This window comes from Protopterus annectens, chromosome 7.part0 (assembly GCF_019279795.1).
Source record: "Protopterus annectens isolate FY-2018-M chromosome 7.part0, PAN1.0, whole genome shotgun sequence".
NCBI classification, from domain to species: Eukaryota; Metazoa; Chordata; order Ceratodontiformes; family Protopteridae; genus Protopterus; species Protopterus annectens.
The window spans coordinates 343,922,716-343,946,228 of NC_056739.1; the positions used below are offsets into that span (position 1 = coordinate 343,922,716).

A 23,513-nucleotide genomic window follows, 5' to 3' on the forward strand; every position below is an offset into this window, starting at 1 on the left:
CCTCATCTGAGCCTACTGCTTTCCCTGACTTAATTTTCATTAGTGCTGTTCTTACTTCTGCTAGGGTGCACTCCTCCTCTTCTTTCATCATAAGCTGTGTCTTAGGGTAGTACAGCTTCTATGGGGTATTCTTCATTCTGAAGCAGCTGGAAGTAATCTTTCCATCTGTCTTAGATGTCCTATCGACTTGAGAGCAGTTTGTTTCTACCATCCCTTATGAAGACTGTCTGATTACATTCTCTATCTTTCAGTCTTTGTCTTAACCTGATAGAGTTTCTTTGTGTCATCTGATGAGTCTCTTTCTAGTAGCTTCTCTTTCTAGTAGCTGGTAGAGTACTTCTCATGCCTTGTTTTTGTTATTACTAATCCTCTGTTAGCCTTTTTGCTAGGCAACCGGTATTCCTTCTTAGTCCGGTCCATATTTTCTATCTCCTGCTTTTTTGCTGCATTCCTTCTTTCTTTTGATGGCTTCCTGGACTTCAGCATTCCACCACCAGCTTTCCTTATGTACTTTAATTCCATGCCTGGCTCAGCCTCATATTTGTTCTATAGTCCTCATACATGCTGCTATGAGGCAATGCCATTTTCTTCAACTCAACCTATTTCCTCTTCTTCCTGATGTATTACAGCCCTGAGTGCTTTCTCTCCAGTCAACTTCCAGGTCTTCAGCCTAGCTTCTGTTGACTTTAGAGCATTCCCTGACCACTGCTTGCAGTTGATTGTGGCAACCAATGATTTATGCTGTGACTAACTGTTTCACTGGGGATGACTTTGCAATCACTGATTCTACACCAGTGCCCTTTCCTTAATAGAAGGAAGACTATCTGAGTTGCATGTTGACTACTCTTGTATGTTATCTTGTGATTGTCTCTCTTATTGTATCATGTTGGTTACCATTGAGTCATTTGCCAGAAAAAGTCTAAAATTGCCTCTCCTTCTTTACTCCTGTTGCTCCACCCATGTGGACCCATGCAGTCCTTGTACCCTATTCTGTCTCTCAGTCCTGATATGTATATTCACTTTACCCATTATCAGTACCACTTTTTGTTGTCCTCCTTTGTCTAGTTGGTCCTGCAACTGTTTTCAGAATGCACTTTCTTCACTGTCACAACCCTACTGGAGGGTATAAGCTGAAATTATTGAGTACTGCCTTATCCTTACACTGGAGTATGATTGGCATGAGTCTTAGGCTGTTTCTAATGACATCCCTCACTGTCTTCTGATGCTACTCCCTCACCACCATGCCCACATCATTTCTAGCTGTTCTTTTCCTGAATAGTAGATTCTGGATCCCAAGCCAAATAGCTTTGCTGAACTGCCCTTCCATATTGTCTCCTGGATACATAGATTGCACAGCCTCCTTGTCACCATCACATCATTCCATACTGCTCAACCATACTGAACTCCTTGGAATTTCATGGCTTTGAGGCTAAAATAATGGGATGCCATGAATTCCCAAGTGGCCCCTTCAAATTACGATTTTTTTTTAATTTATTTACAATTTTTTAATAATGCTGACATCATCTCACAACGCCAATGTATCCTGCAACATTATCAATGTGCAGGGGCATGCATGATGATGTCAGTGTTGTGAGACTGTGCTTTACCCCAACTGCCAGTAAAGGTACCATTTCTCAAGTTCAGATAGGATGCAGTCCATGACATCTCACTTCCGTTTGCATCCCACCTTATTAGAGCAAATCTGCCTCCTACTGAGGACCATTAGACAAAGTGTGTAAGAGAGTGCTTTCAGCTTTTGCTATGGGCTCTGCAGTTAATCAGCACTTACTTATTGTTATATGATTTTTCTGCCAATGCCAAGTTCTACTTGAAAACTAAGATCATTCAGCAGAAGTGCTCACTTACTAGCAAAACAGGGAGAGCTGAAAATTATGCTCGTATGCTTTTACTCGAAAATGAGTGAAGATGTGGCTGAAACCAGAAGAAGTTCTGTTCTGAAACTGTGGGATATTGAAGAACAAAGTGAGTACTGGATTTCTCAAAGGTGGGGAGGTTATGGGGAGGAAGGAGGAGGTTGATGGGTATGGTAAATGTGCACTTGCTTATGGCTGAGATTTGAATCTGTATTGCATTGCTACTGCTGAGCAGAGTAACATGTCACACCATGCACTATACTGAGTTGTTTGCTGGATTTAAGGTTATGATGCTGAATATCTCTAATTGAGGGCACTGAAAGTTGAAATGCTGAGGTAGTTCTTACTCTGTGGAGGGTTGTAATGTATGTCCTAAGTGCCTAGGAGGGGTACTGGTACTACCGGCTTCTTTTGTTGTAGTGTTCCAGTTTGGGCTAAGATGTGACATGTATGATATGACTCATAGGTAGTGGTTTTAAAGCAATATTCATTGCAATGTTTGTACAGATGTACCTAGGCATGCGAATGGGATAAGGGAAATAAGAAGGTAAGCAAGCATTTCGTTAAATGGTCAAACTGTGTCAAAGGAAAGAGCAGTAGTATTAGTAGAGCTGTGTTTTTATGTTTGCTGTATACTTTTGGGGTGCCTCATTAGCAACAGGTGGAACCAAGCCTCTTTTAACCAAGCCTCTTTTTAGTTTTTTTTTTTTTTTTTTTTTTTTGTATGGCCCTTAATAGAATTTCATCACTAAAGTATTCTGTTAGCTCCTGATATTTATAATGCTGCCTGACTGGATTTTCCTGACTTTTTGTTTGGAAGGGGGGTTAAAGAAACTGATATTATAATTCTACTGTGCATTGCAAAAAATGTCATTTTTGCCTTGCAACTTCCATTGTATATATTTTATATATGTATTTATTTCATTGCAGGTTATGGTGAGGCAGGTGTTTGCACTTCTCTTTAATTAACTAGACAGTGTGAACTACTGTTGTTTCATCTAATTAGCTATGATGATAACTACATTCTTCTCTCCTTACATTGCAGTGGTTTCTTTTGCAAATGTATTACACTTGTATATGGTCAGGTGGATTAAGGGAATAATGTTCCATTTATAAGAGCAGTGATTCAAAATGGGATTATTGCCCTTGGGGTTATTAAATTAACCAAAATACCATATGAGCTGGAGCCTGCAGTATTTGCCTGGAAAAATCACCATTTGTGCTGAACTGGAGTGGATACAGTCAGTGGCTGCAGCAAACTCCCCTACCATTTGTTTGCACCCAGTTGGGTCTGTGTTACAGTTTCATAAGTAAATGTTTCACAACATGTGCTCCTCTTACGTTTTGTTTAAGAATCTGTCCACCTTCCCCTTCTCCTCATCTTAAATCACACCTCTGTAATTATAATGATGTGTTACTGAAGGCAGATGTATTCTGTGAACACATTAATAAAGATCCAATAACAAGGATGGGGTGCCTAAAACATACATCTCAAATGTATCTCATTTTGAGGAGCATTCCCTTGCTTTCCATCGAAACTATTTTCCAATATTCATTTGATACACATTCAATGATATACATCTCGACTATCTAGAATGTAAAGAACATTATATTTTGCCCAGGTCTGTCCCTCATAAATTGTACACACACACACACACACACACACACACACACACACACACACACACACACACACACACACACACACACACACACACATGCACACAGCACACACACACACACACACACACACACACACACATATATATATATATATATATATATATATATATACATAAATGCACGTGGATGCAAAACCTGTTGTATTAATCTTTTGAGCAAATTAGACAAATGTCTAAACAGATATGGCTATTTTTCCACCCCATTACATTTAGCTTTATCCAGAATTCTTGAGTAAAGAAGTTAAGAAGTTAGGATGTATGGACAAAAAGAGTGCTTGCTAATCCTTGTGCAACTCCCAGCTGTTAGCAATTATCACAAGAATTGCCTTCTTGTTGCACATTTTGGGATCACCATTCCACATCTGGGAGACTGGTGGTTGGGATTCTCTGCCACTGTGATAGCTGGGATGGAAAGGAATTGAGTAGCAGTCTTACTCCTGTATTTTCATTTTACATTACAGTTGGGGGGGTCTTCAGTCTGAGAAGACTGCACAGCACAAGGTGCCTTTGCTGTGAAGTATAGCTCTGGACATTCCATATCCAAAATATGGAATGCTCAGCTTGCTAACAATTGAAGCTAGGAAGCTCACAGCATAGTGAAATGCATTACTGTATACATGTAGGTATTTTGTTAAATTAATGTAATTCTCTAATATATACCACAGATATCAGTTCAAAAAAAGCACCAAATGTATGACGGACCCTTTCAGTGTGGAACTGGGAAAAATATGGACTTTGTAAGTCTCAAATTGAGGAAGATCGCTCCTCGTAATGTGGTACATCTGAGAGATTTGGAACCAATATTGCTCTGTGTTCATTCCTGAGCTTGCATGTTGCTTTTATTTTGTATTATTTGGGAAATAAAGCCACTATTTACACATATATAACTTAAATAACTATGCAAGCAAGATGGTTACTGTCAAATACTGTATGAGGATCAGCATTTGCAGAAACAACTGAAATTTCAAGGGGTTTCCCAAAACTATTTTATGACAATTGAAAACAAACAAACACAACTCTTGCAGGCATATCTTTCAATCTTTCAGAGCAAGAAATCTGGACAAAGCCAAAAATGATGGTGGAACAAAGACCCAAAAACTGGGAGCGATAGATTTTACATATTGCAATTTGCTCCTGAAAACTCAGATAATTGCTAGAATAACAGGTTTTGCATTATTCTATATTTTCTGAGGGATATGAAGTCTGAAATTCAAATGTCTGCCTGACTCTGCCATTATTTACTATTATTTAGTGACTTCGATCTTCATGTTGATATCCCACAATTCCATCGGTGTGGCCAGGGTTACATCATTGTTTATGCAAATATTATGTTAATCAGTATCCCAATTTTTGTCCTACTCTTCATGAGCCTTTGTCCACATTTTTGATGTTTCCAGGTTGAGAGGTATGTGTCATCCATTTCCAAGCTGCTTCATGTCAGTATACATGTACCGAGAGCAACAATTTTTAGTTCATCAAACAAGGAACACCTCTTATAGTTGAATAAGCAAAGATATCCACACAAGAGCTTTAGTGTCCACACTGTTTATTAGCCGCTTTCATCAAAAGACTTCATCAGAAAACAAATTCATTATAAGCTACATAAGGAAGAAAGATACAAAAAGTGCTTTGTACAAACACATCTTGAGTTGCCCCAATTTTTTTTTGATTATAGAACAAGGACATTTAAATTTTAGAGAAGGTGATTTACAATTATTTTTAGAACAAAGAGAAACTTCCTGGCAAATAAAGTTGAGATCAGATAGAAATCCAGGACTCGATGATGCAGTGAATATTAAGTGTTTTTTAAAAACCAGAAGAGTGTATGTTAAGAAAGTTTAAATGGTTAATTGTTTCTGCTACTTGATTGTTTTATTGTTTTATTGATTGTTAATTGAATGCAGTATTCATAAGGGGTGTAACTTATAGTGAAATTGTTTTCTGATGAAGTCTTTTGATGAAAGTGGCTAATAAACAGAGTGGACGCTAACACTCTTGTGTGGATATCCTTGCTTATTCAACTATACAAGGTGTTCTTTATTTGGTGTTTTAACTGTTCCTTGGACTGTGGTTTTTGTTCCAGTTTTTAGTTGGTTGCCATGGCTGAAGCAGCAAGGGAAGTATCCATGGATGTATCAGTACATCCCACTTTAGGTCAGAATGACTCAAACCTGCTACAAATATTGCTTGATACTATGGGAGACATTCAAAAATAATTACAAATATTGTTACATAAAGAAAGACTGGTGTTTAAGATCAATGAACAGCATAGTTCTGACGATGACTGTGTTACCGTGGTTGGTGGTGATGAAGAGCGGTCTCAGGATGGAATTAATTAAGGTGAAATTGAATAGAAAGATGTGACAGCAGTACCAAACAACAATTTTGATCTTTTTAAGAACACTGGAACTACTGTGATTAATTATAGGTCTATTAATTTGAGCAAGTACAAGGATGCTTGTTCTGAGCTCAGTAGAATGCTTATTAAGTACAAGGAATTAGACCTAGAAAATAAGTATTTTCAGAGATGTATAGAGCTCAAATTTGTGCCAAAAGGCTCAGATTGTTTAGGTGCCTTAATGGTGTTAAGGCATTTGATACTTTTATTGATACTTTGGTTGAGTTTTTAATGAATCTGGGCTTCAGTTTTTAAAATTACTGATAAGAAGGAATTGTGCCATCATGAATGAATTGAAAGAAATTATTACTGCTTTAGATTTAGAAATTCACACAGACGTTGGTACTGATTCCATTTTTCATGTAGAGTATGAAGGTGTACTAAGTCAGCTTGAACAATTAAAACTAACCATCACCACTCGCAAGAACAAGAAATTGCAGAGAGACATACTGGCTTATGAAAGTCATAATGCCTATTCACTTTTTGATCCCTTACAAAAATCTAGGGAACATAAACCATTTACTAAAACTTATGTCTTAATACAAATAGGCCAGTGGCCACAGAAAAAACAGGTTTTACAGAGCCATCCCCTTGTGCAGGAAGATGGTGATGTCATATCCGAAGTTTTGAAAAGAAATGGAAACAATATTAGAGCTTCTGAGTGCCAAGATGAACGCAGGCAGGATTTTGACGAGTTACCATTGCGGTCACCAAATACAGCATGTATGGACTATATTTCAAAAGGGACTTGTCCAAAAACAACATAGACTTTTTTTCCAAGTCAAGAAGGCCAAACGGAAAGAACCAGGACATTAAGACAGCGAGGGAGAGTGAGGTCGGACATGACTGTAGACAAATAGACAGGTATGATACTGTAATCTATAACCTATCTAGTTTTGAAGTTAATAGAAATCATGAAAAAGTATTAAAAATGGGTTTAACTTTTGTTCGTGCTCGAAGAGCAGATGTATGTAAAACTGTTAATTCTTTGAAAGAATATGTTCGAAAATTGAATCTTTAATATGTTTTAAGTGAAGCAAAACCAATGAAAGTATCACAGTTTGTAAAACTGAAAGCATTTAATCCACCTTTGAACTATACTTTAAAGATTTTTGAGACCTTATGTGAAGATGGCATTAGGGAATTACTGTGTAAGAAAAATGTTGACAAGTCTTTTAATCTTACTATTGATGAAATGCAAGCTTTAAAGGAAATTGTACAAAATAAAAAAATTAAGAATTATGAAAGCTGACAAAGGGAGTGGGTTGATTCTGATGGACCAAGAAAACTATGTTGCAATTATTGAAAGCATGTTGAATAATGAAAATGAATATAGCAAGGTTGACAGTGCATGCATTAATGAATGGTATAGATATGTACGTGCCTTTCTATATGATAGTTTATTAGAGAAAAGTTTATATGAACAAACTTTCAAGTTTTGCAACATTGAAAATCCCAAAGTAGGTGTACTGTTCAGGATTCCGAAGTTACATAAGTGTTTGGATACCCCCCCCCTTTCAGCTGATAGTTTCTGCTCCCAACTATATCGCAGAGGGGATGTCTCTGGTAATTGATTCTGTACTAAATCCTTTGGTTAGCAGGTTGGAGTCCATCTTGGATTCTTGGGATTTTTTGAATCAATTTCATGAGTTTAGCAATTTCTATGAATATGATACAGAAAAAAATATAATGTACCATTGATGTTTGTTCAGTATTTACTGCTATTCCCCATGATGATGGAGTAGAATTTGCCAGAATGTTTCTTGTTAATTATACTGATTTTATGAATCAGCAAATCAATTCTTACTGTAGTTTAACAGTTTTATTAGATAACAACTATTTTATTTTCAATAAACATTTTATAAACAATAATAGGGGTGGCTATGGGGTCGCCAGCCACCCCACCTTTTGCTAGCATTGTATTAGGTTGGTGGGAAAACAGTGTATTAAGCAATGTTAGAAATCTTTTTAAGGTGTGTTTTTACAAACGCTTTGTAGATGATTTGTTCTTTGTGCTGGAGGGCAGTAAGATCTTATGTAACCCCTCATAAAATGGAACTTATGTTTAAGAAAAATATTGGCTGCTGGAGATGTGATTTATCAATAAAAGCAGACTGGCAACATATGTTCTACGAATGTCATTTGATTAAACCATATTGGGATAAAATAAATTATTTTCTGCAAATGGTATTCGATGATAAATTCCAGATTTCTAAATCTATTATTTTGTTTAATGCACCTGTACTTAACTGTGTGCCAAGAACAAAATATGTAATCTTATGGACTCTCCTAGCTATTGCAAGGAAGAACATTACATCAAACTGGAAATCCAAAGCTTCTCCAACTTTTAAGCAATTCATGAATATGGTGTCAGCAGTATCGCAATTAGAAATGAACACTATTAAAGGAAGAACTGAAAGAACTACATCATTATACGTAGCATGGCAAAAAGTAACTGAAATACTGGAGAATAATGACTGCAGCAGATTATAATCAGGAAACAATTGTATAGAAAGTCAATTATATGTCAACAATAGACACCCTTGTAAATACTTTATTTTGGTTTTAATGTTTGATATCTGTTTAGAGGTTTTAGCCTACCTTTTTAAATAATTTGTAAATACTTCATTGTCATAAATAACCTGCATTCATGTTTTCTTGTGTTTGGAAATGAATAAAAATATTTAAAAAAAAAATTTATCAAAAGAAACGAATGAGAAGTTCACTTTTTTGAAATTCACAATTGGGGCTGTAGGCGACAGTGAATTTTTAGATGTTACTATGTCTTGGAATGAGACAAGTAGGGAATTTAACAGCAAAATACATAGAAAAGTGACTTTTACTAATAGTATTTACATCAAAAGAGTAACCATCCAAGTTTCATGAAAAAGAATCTACCTAGGGGACAGGACATTAGGGCTAGTCCAATGACAACTGATGAGACAATTTTGAAAGAAGAATTCAATTTTATTACAAACTTATTTATTAATAGGGGATATAAAGAAGAATTTTTGAAACAGTTAGAACATGAAATAATTGAAAAGTGGCCCTTGTTTTTTCTGCAAATTTTGAGGTGTTCCTTTATTAGTAATAAAACAAGAACTTTGGGAAGAGATGACAGCAGAAATGAAGACAAAGACAGAAGTTTGACCTCCACCCTAGATATGACAGTAGATAGTGCCAGTATTCGATCAATTATAAATAATAACTGGAAGGTCTTATAAGGCAACAAGGAATTGTATAAAATGATAGGACATAACCCTAGGTTTGTTTATAAGAACAGTTATAATCCAAAGAACTTGTTACCAAAGGATACTACTAGAATGTTAGGTAATATTTCATCTAATAAGATGAAGGGGATGTTTAAATGTGGACAGTGCAATATTTGCTGCTACATTTTGGAGGATCTTTTTATTATGTTAAACAGCCCAGAATATACTATTACATTACAAGAAAGATTCAACTGTCAAACAAAGGGTGTTGTGTATATTAATGTGTGTTCAGGGTGTCCAGCCTTCTATATTGGAATGACCACTATAAGGCTGATATAATGTATTAAGGAACACCAGTATTATATAAGGAAGAAAGATACAAAACGTGCTTTGTACACACACAACCTGAGTTGCTCCAACTTTAAGAAATTTTTATTTTCAGTTATAGAACAAGGACATTTAGATTTTAGGGGAGGTGATTTAAAATTATTTTTAGAACAAAGAGAAGCTTCCTGGCAAATAAAGTATAGATCAGATTGAAGTCCAGGACTCAATGATGCAATGAATATTAAGTGTATTTTTTTAAAACAGAAGAGTGTATGTTAAGAAAGTTTAAATGGTTAATAGTTTCGGCTACTTGACTGTTTTATTGTTTTATTGATTGTTAATTGAATGCAGTATTTATAAAGGGTGTAACCTATAGTGAATTTGTTTTCTGATGAAGTCTTTTGATGAAAGCGGTTAAGAAACTGTGTGGACGCTAAAGCTCTTGTGTGGATATCCTTGTTTGTTCAACTCTACGAGGTGCTCTTTGTTTGATGTTTTACCTACTCCTCGGACTGTGGTTTTTGTTTCAATTCTTAGTTCATGTTTGGAAAGTTAATAATGTAATCTTGTAAAAAGGGACAGCTACATGTCCTACAAATAGGACTTGGCAAGAATCATACAGCAATTGTACAGGCAAATTCTTGGTTACATATAGGGTGTCCCACAGGGCTTTGGTATAGGCCCATACTTGTTTAGATTGTATCTTTTAGATCTTTTTCATCTGAGGTGTTCTATAGTCTGCATGCAGATGACTTGAAAATTGGTAAACTGATTACATATGGTACAGAAATGGCATGTCTGCAAAACAGTTTAACTAAACTGACTACTTGGACACAGGAGAATGATTTGCTGATAAATGCATCTAAAACTAAAGATATGAGATTTTGGAGGCATAAATTGAATGGTGAATATTTAATACAGCAGACGATTACTGAAACTGTGGCTTTAAAAGACCTGGGTATACTGATAAATTCAGTTTTGAGTTCTTCTGAATATATCACTCAATTGGTTAATGATAATTATTAAGCTATAGGCTATAGATAAAGATTTATAAAGTCTATGAATTCAGAAATTATGAAATCTTGTTGTCAATTTACGTTAAAGCATGGAATAATAATATGGAACCCTTAAACAAAAACTAGCATGAGCAAATTGGAAAGAGTATAGTTGAAATGTACCAAGGACATCAAAGAATACAAAACTTTAAGTTATTATTTTAGTTAATTGTATTATTAAATTTATTATTAATATTATTTAAGTTATTATAAAAGATCAAACTATTTTAATTTGTACAGTGTCTAGCAAGATATTTAGGAGGAGACTTATACAGATGTATAGAACATTTATTTATTTATTTTAGCCTATTTACTGGGGTAGTACACTGATCACTATAGACCATTTTCTACACAGCCTGGATGAAGAGGGTCACACAAAAAAAAGTACAGAACATATTCACAAACACAGAGTAATCACAGAAGGCTGATAATCCCAGAGACAATTGATACACTATGCAAATAATATTACTAGAGTAGAAAATCGAATGTGAATTAAATTTTAGCAGGAGCTAAGAACAGATGGTAAAAGGAGTCATAGTAGAAGTGATGCATGTGAGGAGGGAGTTAGGTAATTTCACCAGTGGAAAAGCAATTGCAATCAGGTTTTGATGAAGGTATCTTTTGGACTGAGCACTGAAGGTAGGGAAAGAGGAGAATTCTTTAAAGTGAAGGGGGAGGGATTGCCTGAATTTGGGTGCAAGTATGGAGAAGGAATGGTTGATACACAGCAGTTGTGTTTGGAGTGAGGGAGTTAATTAGGAGAGGTTGCAGGGGATGGTTTTATTACAGAGTTTGGCTGTAAGTAAGAGGCGGAAAGGCAGCTGGTTGAAGTAGTTTGAAAACAAGAGACTCTATGAGTAGCTCAGCTCTGTAGGAGACTGGTAGCCATTTAGCCTTGAAGAGGGTGATGTAGTGGTGTTCCTGAGAGGAGGAAATGGATGTAAATCAGCAGATTTTGTTTTCAATTGACTGTAGAGTGGATAGTTTTTTTTTTTTTTGTTTTGTTTGTTTTTTTAAAGATTGTGGCTATTTTGGGGAGCCCATATTCAAATTTTGCAAGGATGACTCCTTAGACATTTGCAGCTCTAGTTGGTCTAGAGACAAAGGGAGATATTATCCAGGACCAGATTTAAAGAGAATGGATCTCTTTACTAGTGTTTTCATTGTGGCTTTGGAAGTTAAGTGACTAGTCTAGCCATAAGCCTAAGTATTTAAAGGATGTAGTAGTTTATATTGGGCAACAGTTGAGATCTGTAATGTTGAGATTTTTATTGGTCATGTTGCCAAAGTAGGCAATGGTATCTTCATAGAGCATGATGACAGAAGTTAGCTGGCATTATATTGTGAGACATGGACACTCTGGCCACCAAAGAGATGCCACCAATACCAGAGCAGAGATTATTAGTGTACTGAGTGGTACATGTGACAACCTACATCAGGTCATACAATGCCTGGATTTCTTAATTGTCTCATTGGACTAGCAGTTGTCTTAAATTGCATCCTCTTTATAGCTTCTGCCTTGATGTGATGGGGATAACAATACAGCTGTGCCTGCTGCTCCTCTGTCTCTATCATGTGCAGTCAAAGCAGAGTGGATACCTCAAAGTCACATAGTGACATCTCTTCTAATTTCTCTACATCTGGAAAAGCTGGTGTGACAAGATGGAGCTACTCTCACAGAAATATGCCATGTAGTGGCCATGCTGCTTTGAATGGCTAGACTGTCACAGTCACACACTTCAGCTGAATCCTTTCCAGCTAGTGTAAATAGCAGTGCAAGTCCTCAGAGTGGATTCTTCCAAGTCTCAAGTCTAAGGCCATTGACTATCTGCATCAGTCTCAGCTGAGGTTCCCCAGACTCTGACATAGCTGTGCCCATATACTGCTGTACCATATTCTTTTCCTTGGCATCAGTACTGTGCAAGTCCTCTCAAAGTATATGGACCTGCCCCCTCACTGGATGATTCACCTTCTTCACTGCACAATATACCCAGCTTATGACAATCCCCAGCAATGTAACACCTTCCCTCCCCTTACCTGTAATTGTCCCCTCCTCTCCACCACCTGTAGCCATTGGAGATCCCTGTTACTGTGCCCTGCCCTCTGTTACATTATAAGAGTTAAGTTAGATGCGATGCACAGAGTGGCTAGTCCATGTTCAATATTGCATATCCTAGTTGCCGTATTTCATGCATCATTTTACTTTATCTTGTCTCTATTCTGGCCCATAGTTGTTGATCAGATGCTGCCTCTTCCCCACTGCTGCAGAATATTTCACTTTTTACCATCACATGGGGATACCCTGCAGCTGATTCCTTGGATCCTCAACTGGTCCATACTCTATTGCCTGTTGCATTCACTCAGGCTATTCAATGTTGATACCTTTTTACAGCTGTCCACAAACATGCATATTGTATAGCATTGCACAGACAGCAACTATTTTGCTGCATATCTCTAGATCACATTGAAGCATACTCCCTAAGTAACCTAGTCAATGGAATTTGGCATTTAAAAATACAAACCTTTGCTCAAAAATTTACAAGTCTGAAGAGTGCAGAGTTGTATGTCATCTCAGCCATACTTAATGGATTCCATTTTGCTGTCATAAGACATAGTTCCAGGATGGTATCTGGCATCCCCAGTAAGATACCCCAGCACAAAATCACCCAACACAGAACACTGGTATAGGCTTGCAGTGTGCCAAAAATGGAAATCATAGGAGCTGTATGGATGGCACTCAGACAGATAATATATTGAACCCTATGCCTTGCACTACACCTGGCTATTGAAGGATTGGAAACCATTCCAGTTGGCTTAACACCAGCCATGAGGCCTTGGCCATAATAGTGATGTGGGTTTAGTCACTGACCCCTAGATCCTCAGAGAGATAGGCTATTTCATGAAATGCCTTCTTAGCTGTTTCTCTCTTTTGAAATCAGTGAGAATCACTTGTTCTCATCCACACACTGCAGTGTTACATGAAGGAACAGAAACAGAATTTCTGAGGTGGAGGTCTATAATCCACCACTTGTTTCACCTGATAGAAGCCAATAATTTCCCATAATGAGGATGGCTAATGGTGTACATACCTTTATGTACATAGGAACTGTATCCTGGACATCCAAAAGGATTTCGAGTGAAAATGGCACATATCCAAAGCTCTAGTAAGGTATTGCTCTCTACACATTAACAGTCAGCTATGCCTGTCTCACTTAGGTAATGGCATGTTAGGCATGCCTGACACCCTCTGCGACATGGAAGACATCAAAGTTTACTGCCTAAAGTGCATTGTTCTGCAACTTTTTGACATTTCTGAATTGCTCCATGCTGTTTACCATTATTTGTATTTGCAATTTCTCATTTAAATCTCATTAAATGCTCATTTGCCTGTGATATCAGCCTTGCAATTAATGAAATAAGGTCATGAAAAATTGTACTATGAAATGCTCCTACCTTGCCTGAACTGTACGATTTTGCACAGTCCATTGTAATAACTGTTTCTTAATCCCAGAAACCATGCTTTGTATTTTTCTTGTTCTTTTCTTTTGACTGGTAAAAAAGGGTGTGCAAACTGATTGGAAAAAAATGTTTTTTCCATTAACAACATCCCTAAAAACAAGAATTCTGTGTTATTGGCTAGATCCTTGTTTTGAATCTCAGTAATAAGCAAGAAAATATTTTGTCGCGTACATGTAATACATTCGACTAAAGTTTGTTGGGCAGGTTTATTAGCAGTAAAATATGTGCAGTATATTGTGAAGACAGATTATTAACAAGATATACATTTATGGTATTATTTATAGAAATTTCTCACATATGTTCATAGAATGACAATAGTATGGCAAGTGTTTCACTTTCTTTTATGTTAACAGTGCGATTGTGGAACTGTGAGTGAAACATATTAGCAACAATGTTGACATTATCTGAAGCAAATCAGTTTATTTCAATTAATCTATATTTCTGTAATACGAAAAAAATGTACCTTACATGACTATTATTTGTTAATCAATGTCATGCTAAAAAAATGTTGCATGTCTATGTGAGACATGATGCATTTTTTATTAAAGTGAGTGATACCTTAATACTCACACTAGTACCAAGATGTCAGGGACATCAGACAGAGCCATTTGATAGTTATGAATGACAGATCTGATTCATTAGCAGTTTATCTTTTTTATAGCTGGTATAAAATGGGGCAGAGAGTGACACAACCAATGGCTCATAGAACTAGATCTAAACCCACCTCATTATTTGGCAATAAAATCAGTGGAAAGCCAAGCCTGAAGTGTACCATTTGATGGCAGCCCAAGAGACTGGATATATCCTTTGTTTCCATAACTAAGGAGAAAACTAGTCTGACTGCATACATTATTATTTTATTATTTAACATTTGTTTGCCAGGATAACCCAACTGGACAACAAGTGTCCGTTTTCAGGGAGTCCTGGGGAGAAAACCTCTGTAAGTTTACAGAGAGAAGAAACATTTACAAAAGAGACATTACAGAGTAGTAGCATACAGACTGTAGACTTTACAGCCATTTGTATACAATAAGAGGATATTCCCCGTTTTGGTTGAAAATACAAGTGTACAAAATATACAGTGAGAGTAGATAAGAACCTGGTAGAGCATTGCAAGATATTTCACAATTGAATAAGAGTATATAAGTGTTTAAGTTTCCATATATACATTCAAGCAAATATACAGGTAAGAGCATATACATATTATATATATTATATATATATGGGTCTACTCCATTAGATCGACAGACCATTTGATCGACATTTGATCGACATTCATTTGGTCGACAGCTCATTTGGTTGACAACCAGTATTCAAGGCACTTAACAGGGATTTGCCCCCGCCCCAATGTTGTGTGACCCTGGAGTTGATATATATATATATAGTTAGGGTGTGTGTGGGGGGCACAGCCCATCACCTATTTCTGTTTAAAACATGAAAAGTCAACAAAAACTACACATTTTAAATGAAAATAGGTGGGGGGCTTCGCCACCCACACCCCCCAATGTGGGGGGCTGTACCCCCCACACCCCCCATAATTATATATATCAACTCCAGGGTTGCACAACATTGGGGAGGGGGGCAAATCCCTAAGTGCCTTGAATACTGGTTTTATTTTACATTTGTTGACCTTTTTTCAGCAGTGACCCGGGGAGAAAAGCTCCATTAGAGTACAAAAAGTAGCAGTTTAGTGTACAGATTACACATCATATTCTAATAATAGAGTAAGCAAAACCTACTTACAATATTTACATTACAGGCAAGATTAAACAATAGTTTAGCAGTAAGGCTTTACAGAGCATAGTATAGAAGTAAACTGTGGAGATGAGTGGAGGTAATACGAGGGGGGATTAAGAATCAAGAATAGGAGAGAGGGAGGGAGGTTGGAAATAAGAGGTCGTGGGAAAAAGGGGTTAGAGGAAGGGGCTAAACATAAATAGGGATGTTATATAGGTAGAATTAGATTTGAGATGAGACTGGAGGTTGAAGATAGAAAACATGTGGAACTAGAGGAGAGAGAGGTATGTAATGTAGAATAGTATGACGGTTAGAGGAGACAGAAAGAGGGATAGGGTGGATATTGTTTACGTTGCCTGACTGCAGTGGCAGTACCAGTGATTTTTGAGGTATATATAGGTTATTGCACATGTTACGGTATAGTTAGAGTGTGTTGTTTGTGTTGTCCAGTACAGATGGAGTGAAGAAATATTGAGTGGATGAGGCTTCAAGGGAGTCAATTAAAGTTGCATAGATGGTTGGTGAAGAGGTATGTTTTAAGTAGGCTTTTGAAGGAGGGTGTGGAGTTTTGTAGTCTGAAGGTCAGGGGAAAGGTTGTTCCATATTTTTGCCAATTCATTATATATATATATATATATATATATATATATATATATATATATATTTATTTCATTATATATATTTTATATATATATATATATATATATATATATATATATATATATATATATTTCAAATATAATTTTATATATATATATATATATATATATATATATATATATATATTTATATATATATATATATATATATATATGTTTGTCTTTTTTTTTTTTTCCCGGTAAGGGGTCGCCACAGCAGAACTCCGGTCTGCTAATGATTGGCAGTAAGATTTTTATGGTGCCGAGTTGCCAGCCCGACGCCCATTTATGAATGTCTTTTGGAGGCCACGCGACCACGGGGAGGACATGCAGACTACACACAGAAGGCACTCCCAGCACTCTAGCTGAGAATCGAACAGGAGAACCTTTTGCTGTGAGGCAACAACGCATCCGCTGTACCACCGCAGCTTCATATATATATATATATATATATATATATATATATATATATATATATATATATATATATATATATTATATATTATATAAAATATTTCATATATATTGCATACATTTAGAGATAGTATTAAGAACTACTTAAGGGAAGGTAAAACTCTTAAATATTTATACATTTTGATTACCAGGTAAATGGAATAGTCAACATAGCATTTTCAGCCACATGCTGAGTTTATTTTTCTCATTGTCAAACCAGGAATTACAACTAAAAATAATCAACCATCTAGGCCTTCCATGCATCCCATAAGTAAGGCAATAAGGTAACTCCTGTAGAGAATCTCCTACATAACCAGGTTGATTGCACACCAAGAGAAATCTAAAATTAATTCCCGCTCAAAGAATATACCCAAACGTTTAAAATGTTGGCTGTCCAAGTTATACAACGCCAAGGTTGCAAAAATCTTGTCATACCTACATTGATAGTTCCTTTCCAAGGGCAAGTAATAGCACAGAGATGAGAAAGAGCAAAAAAGAGGAGAAAAGATCCATGTGTAGTCCCCGATTTTTCTAACCAAGTTTGTATGACAAATGTCAAGCTGACCAGATTGAGCAAGTCCGTGATGAAGACTAGCTTATTCTTTGTCAAACTGGAATGAGGAAAAATAACATAAGGAAGGGTTTGAGGCACATTACTTAGTAATAAAAATTCAACTCTCAAATGCCTACCTCAAAGTAGGGCAGACCCTCTCCCCTTCTTGTGCCATGCTTAGATGCTACTCAGATTCCTTAACCCCAGCACATTGCCCAGTTCATGGTATGTGAACACTAAGTTCTTTATTCACCTGATAATTCTTTGTTGCACCCATTAACTCATGCCTGTGTAACATCAGTATATGAAAACGTCAAGAGACAGACTTGTAGAAGGTTAACTTAATACAGGTGATGCAGGCCTATTAAAAATACTTAGATTTATTGATGGCTAATATTGGAATCTAATATTAAAATTTAATTTATACAAAGTGCAAAGATAATTGGGATAACTAAAATAATGGTGAACTTTACATGATAATGAAAGACTTGTTCAAGATCAGTCATTATAATCTGAAGAACAACAGTGGATGAGGTTTCTGATGCACAAGGTCACAAATAGATGTTTCCACAATGCAATTATAGGTCACAATAAGGCCTAAAAACAATCATACGTTAAAACAACAATGTCAGCCTAAAACAAAAAGTAAACAATCAGTTCTGAAAAAATCAATCCCAGTGTCAGTTCCTCGAGTAGCTTAACACGATCAGCCTTCCAAAACCATCAGGAACATTATTTTAATAAGATGAACACTGAAGTAAGTCAAATATGGTTTTGTTAGTTCAACGGGAATATATGTGTTGTACAACACAGCAAAAACGAGCAAATAATACATTGATCAGACTTATACCCACCTCTTTATTACTGAAACAGTCGCATAAAGTAGCAAAAGGGAAAGACTGCATGATTCAGAAAACTCAAGTCAGTTCCACAGACATAGAAGACAATATGTAGTTCTTTCAAAAATTCAGTCAATTAATCAATCAATTAATCAATCGATCAATCAGTCAATCAGTCAGCAAATGAAGATTTGAGTAGAAACGTACCAGGCAAAAAGAATATCCAACTTTGCTTCACAGAGATATGTGATGCTTTATCTAGATAAGTATGTGCAAATATGGGAAGTTCAGTCCAACTACTTTCACATTCAGGAAACTATGTACACAGAGGTACCAAAGGTGAGAACACAGTGTTCTGATAGATGTCACAAGCTCTTCTTTGCAAGATAGGAAGCTAAATGCTGCTTACAATTAATGTCATAAGATTTCCAGAAAATTTCAATTTAACTGTCATTTTGTGTAAGCAATTATGACTTGTTTACCTACAAAAAAACAAACACAGAGAGGGAAAGTTCTGACATAAATGGTGGGTAGGGAGTGCTACAGATGGACAGCAGACAACTATTGATGAAGAGAACAGGATAAAAAACATGGAAGGTGAAAGATACAAAAGGAAAGGGAGCACAGCAATGTAATATAGGTTGAGATGAGGATTGACTGTCAAGCTGTACAATGATGCAGCCAAGCAAAGTAAGTCACTTCCATAACTATCTTTATGACTGGTCTCAGTGATGCAACAAAGATATGGTGAAATAGGACTTTGATAATAAGTAGCTGGTGTCTACCCTTGATGTAAGCTATTACGGGGTACAGTGAGCAATTGTCCATAGGGAGCAAGTATTCTTAAGTTCTGCATCAACATTCTTTTCAAGGTTATTCATGATAGCAACTGCCCAATTTGCTACAGTTAGTCAGTCAGGTTACCTTTTTTTTATTTATTGGGTGGTCTTCAACCTCATCAAGTTTTTTTTTTCTTTTACTCACAGATGGTGGTATGATGGTAGGGGTTATGCAGCCATGCAACTTTTAAGTTTGCACAAGGTTGCACTCTAGGCTACCATCTAGGTCTCTAGTTTGCAGTCCACAGCAGCAATAATCTGTCCTTCCACATTCTACTGGGAGCCTGACCATGACCTTCTAGAGATGCTAGTACATCAGTGAACTTTTCAATTTGTCTCCCATAGAGAAACATTTCTCACTCTGCTCAGAAGCATGCTCTGCTGGTGACCCAGCAACTGATGGTGAGTCAGGCGCAAAGTGTTGTGACCGCTGCCACACCATATCCAGATCAGTAACTGATAATAAATAACATAAACAAATAAATGGATAGAGCAAATAAAAAAATAATAAAATGAGGAAAATGACAAAGATAATGTCATACTGCTGCCCAAAAGCATTTTCTGTTGTGCCATAACTTTCTATGCTACCCCACAAGTACACCGGTGCTGTCGTTGTGATGGATATGCAATGGATCCCGTTGGCATATCATCCAGCCTTCACAGAGACTCAGCATCTACCCCTGCCTTATACAAACAAATGCTCCTCTGCACATTTCCAGCATACGCCAGAGATCTAACATGAGGCATGCCCAAATCCACAACTTCCCTTCTAGGATGGGAACTCTGTCTTCCCTAGCAGTGCCTCAGGCACCTGAGCGACTAGTCCAACCTGGGATGCTTGTGCTACAGTTAGAATGTTATCCCTGTATGCCAAGGCACTGACAACTTTGTAAGAATCTTGCTGTCATTATTAATCAGTAATAAATCTTTGCAGCTGCATGGATCTGCTGCATCCCTTTCCCTGTTCTACAAACATAATTTCTAATTACATTTCATTCCTTGTATCACCACCTGGGAAGGTTTTCCCCCCAAATATATCTTCCTTATATATACTGACTTCATGATTTTCACAAAATCTGCTGCATCCCTTTCTCTGTTCTACAAACATAATTTCTAACTGCATTTCATTCCTTGTATCACCGCCTGCGAAAGTTTTTCCCCCGAATATACCTTCCTTATATACGCTGACATCATGATTTTCACAAAATAGACAAAGGAAGCAATGTCTTTTAGTTGCTCTACTAAATGAAATTGCTCTCCTTATAACAGACTGTTTCCAAATATTTTTTCCTTTAGAAAATGAAAGCATCAGTTACCCTCTACGCTAATGCCTCCACCCTTGTCATATATGCCTCCTCAACCTTTCCTTGCTTGTGTGCACCCCTGTCTCACACTCATGCTATCCATCCTGAGCCAGAGCCAAAGACTCTTAGGCTAAACATTTATGCCATCATCCCCCTTTGTTTGATTTGAAGTAAAATGTGTAGGAGCAAAACTTCTATCCCTCACAGCATCAGAATAAGAACATTCAGCTTTTATGCTTGCATTTCTCTATGTTCTACCAGCACTGCATATCAGAACTAAATGATTTTAACCTATAATTTTCATGCCTTATAGAAAAAGATATTACAAAGGATGTACAAACATTATAACCCTATTTTCTTTTCATCCCTTCATCAAGTTGCTCAGTATTGACAATTCACTTCCCTCATTCCAAAAGTCTGCAAAAAGTTTTGCTTTCTCAGACATAATAAGATAAATGATCCCACTGGATACCCTTCAAGGCTGCCTTAGTCATTCTCCAAACAGAACTTCACACTTTCTGTACAGTGATATGTAGTGAACTGGACCAGGCTGTTACAGGAGTGTGTAATATGCTTCCATTCATCCAAACCAGCCTGAAGTTTAACACACTTGCAGTGGCTAGAAAAAAAAACTTTCTTATATTAATTTCTTTCTTCTGTGGAATTTCAAAGGAGTTGCACTTTCTATTTTTAAAAGGTATACAGTAATATTGTCATATTTTCTACCAAGTCATTCATGAAGAAAAAATAATGTAGTATGTAAGAACACCAAAGAGAGAACTGGAAGTATCATGGTGTTGTCAGTCCAATATTTGATTCTATACATCTTACCTTTGATGTTGCAACAATAGCTAGTGAGCTACTATTCCCTGTAGGACTCTAGGTATCACGTATGCCCATTATACAGTAAAATGTGCATAAATGCATTTACAAAATTGCACAATATTACTAAAACTGCATGAAATACTGACATCTCTCTTTCTCCCTTAGTATTCTTAAGAATCTTATAATGCTAGCTAAAGATCTAAAACTTTTTTTTTCCCTCTTTGCTCTGGTTTCCCACTAACCAGTAACCCATACACAGGCCATATAATGCTCCCCACCCAGGGCAAATGCACTATGGCCCATTTTTTCCCAAACCATAAAGAGTGAGAGAGTTAGGAGTGATGCTGTCATCCTTTAAAGGATGAGTATTTTCTTTATATGACCCTAGCTCACCACTCATGCTCACTCTGCATTCTTCTAGAATTATAAGGAGTAATTAATTTAATGGACTGCCACCAACATCTGTGGCATAAGTTTGCAAACAGCCCTGCCCCAGCATCAAGCATATTATACACATTTCTCCATTATCTACTGTGGAAATTGGTGTAGTATATGTGCCACAAAATGATTCCTCATACTCTCCCAAAAGAAGTGAGCTGTCTTATCCCCTTCCTTTCTCTCCTCCCCCAGCCAGCTCTATCAAATGCCTGAGCTGCTTAGAAAACTTGGGTCACCTGGGTCATAGTCAGGGCTTTACTCTTCTATGTCATTGGAGGTGGTTATAGCTTTGAAAACAGATATAAATCAATGCAACTCTGTACACACCTACAACACAATTACTTTCATAAAAAATGTTTCCAGAGTGTCCTATTTTAGCATAAAGTAAAATATATATGAAAGACATTAGTCCTACTCACAGATACCCTAAAAGTAAGCTTGTATAACTAGTTTTATAATGAAACATGTAAAATAATATTGTTTTTGAGGAACTGTCCAGTAGCCTCACCTGTGAAAGACCAAGACACTGTCACTTGAAGAAATATTCATCAGTCAAAATGATAAAACCAACTCACTACATCTTTCATAGCTCCAAATAGCTTAAAGTTAAACATGCCGGTCCCATGGTCACACAACAGAAACTCTCCAAAACAGTACACATTGCTCTTGCAGAAACCATGATCCAGTACTCATATAAAAGCCTAGGTATGACAAGAAGGAAATCAGGCATTAAACACACAAGCCAGTACTCACCATGTAAGTGTAGGAAACTGGTGCAACAATATTATGATCTTTAATTTCTCTCCTTTAGTGTTGGCTATATAAAGAACTTTCAACCCTTCATTCCGAAATACACTAATATACAGGATAACAATATCCTAATATATGGTGTGCATTACAAAAATGGAGGGTATAAATCCTCATTTTCGCAACAAAAGAACTGTTTTGTAGCATCATATACTTTTTTCTCCATATCAGCTATTGCCACTCACTATATGTGAGGATTACATGGTTAATCAGAAATCTCCCTCTTACTGTTACATCTACAGCTGTCCATCTCCTTAAACTTTCCCATGTAGTTTAAGAATATAATGTAATATACTAAGCACAAAGTTTTAAGCAGACAAGCAATCTCCCATTTACCATTCTTAACCTTAATTCAATAGTCAAATTACTTGGCATTGTGAGGAATTATGCAATCTGTCTAATACCAGAAATACGTGTCACCTGAGCATCTATCATTTCTATTTCTAGTTTACTGTATGAAATATTCTTTTTCTATGAGAATTAGTGGTGAGTCAAAATAACTCATAGCAAGCAAATTAAGTAAACCAGAAAATTAACAGACAGAAAGATCAACAGAGAGATAAACAGCGACAGTGTCTGTGGCACAACAGGTAGCACAGACACATGAGTTGTTGGAATGCAAATAGGCTGTGTGTTCTACTCCCACTCTAGATGATTGGATTGCAACATTATGGTGGTGCTGCACTCTTGAGTGTATCATCCTTCAGAAGAGAAGTTAAACCAAGGTCCTGTCTTCTTGAGTTGGTGCTATATCAGATGAATGCAAAAGATTCCATGACACTATTAAAAAGAGTAAGCGTCTTTTATTTATATACAAAAGAATACTTATTTATAACATATTTACATAATTATAAATATTTACAAATGTGCAAATATATAGATATGCAAATCTGTTTACACATATTCATAATTTCCTAAAAAATCATTCTAAATTGTTATCCCTATTAGACCCCAACTCCTTTTTCCATCACCCCCTTCAGATTTTACTTAATATTGTTGCTAAACTCCACTTA

General features: G+C 36.5%; 1 pseudogene; it reads right to left on the reverse strand.

Annotated features, from left to right (window-relative positions):
* Positions 1–7,098: 7,098 nt before the first annotated feature.
* The window catches only part of LOC122805954, a 166,845-nt pseudogene continuing 150,430 nt past the window's right edge, over positions 7,099–23,513 (reverse strand).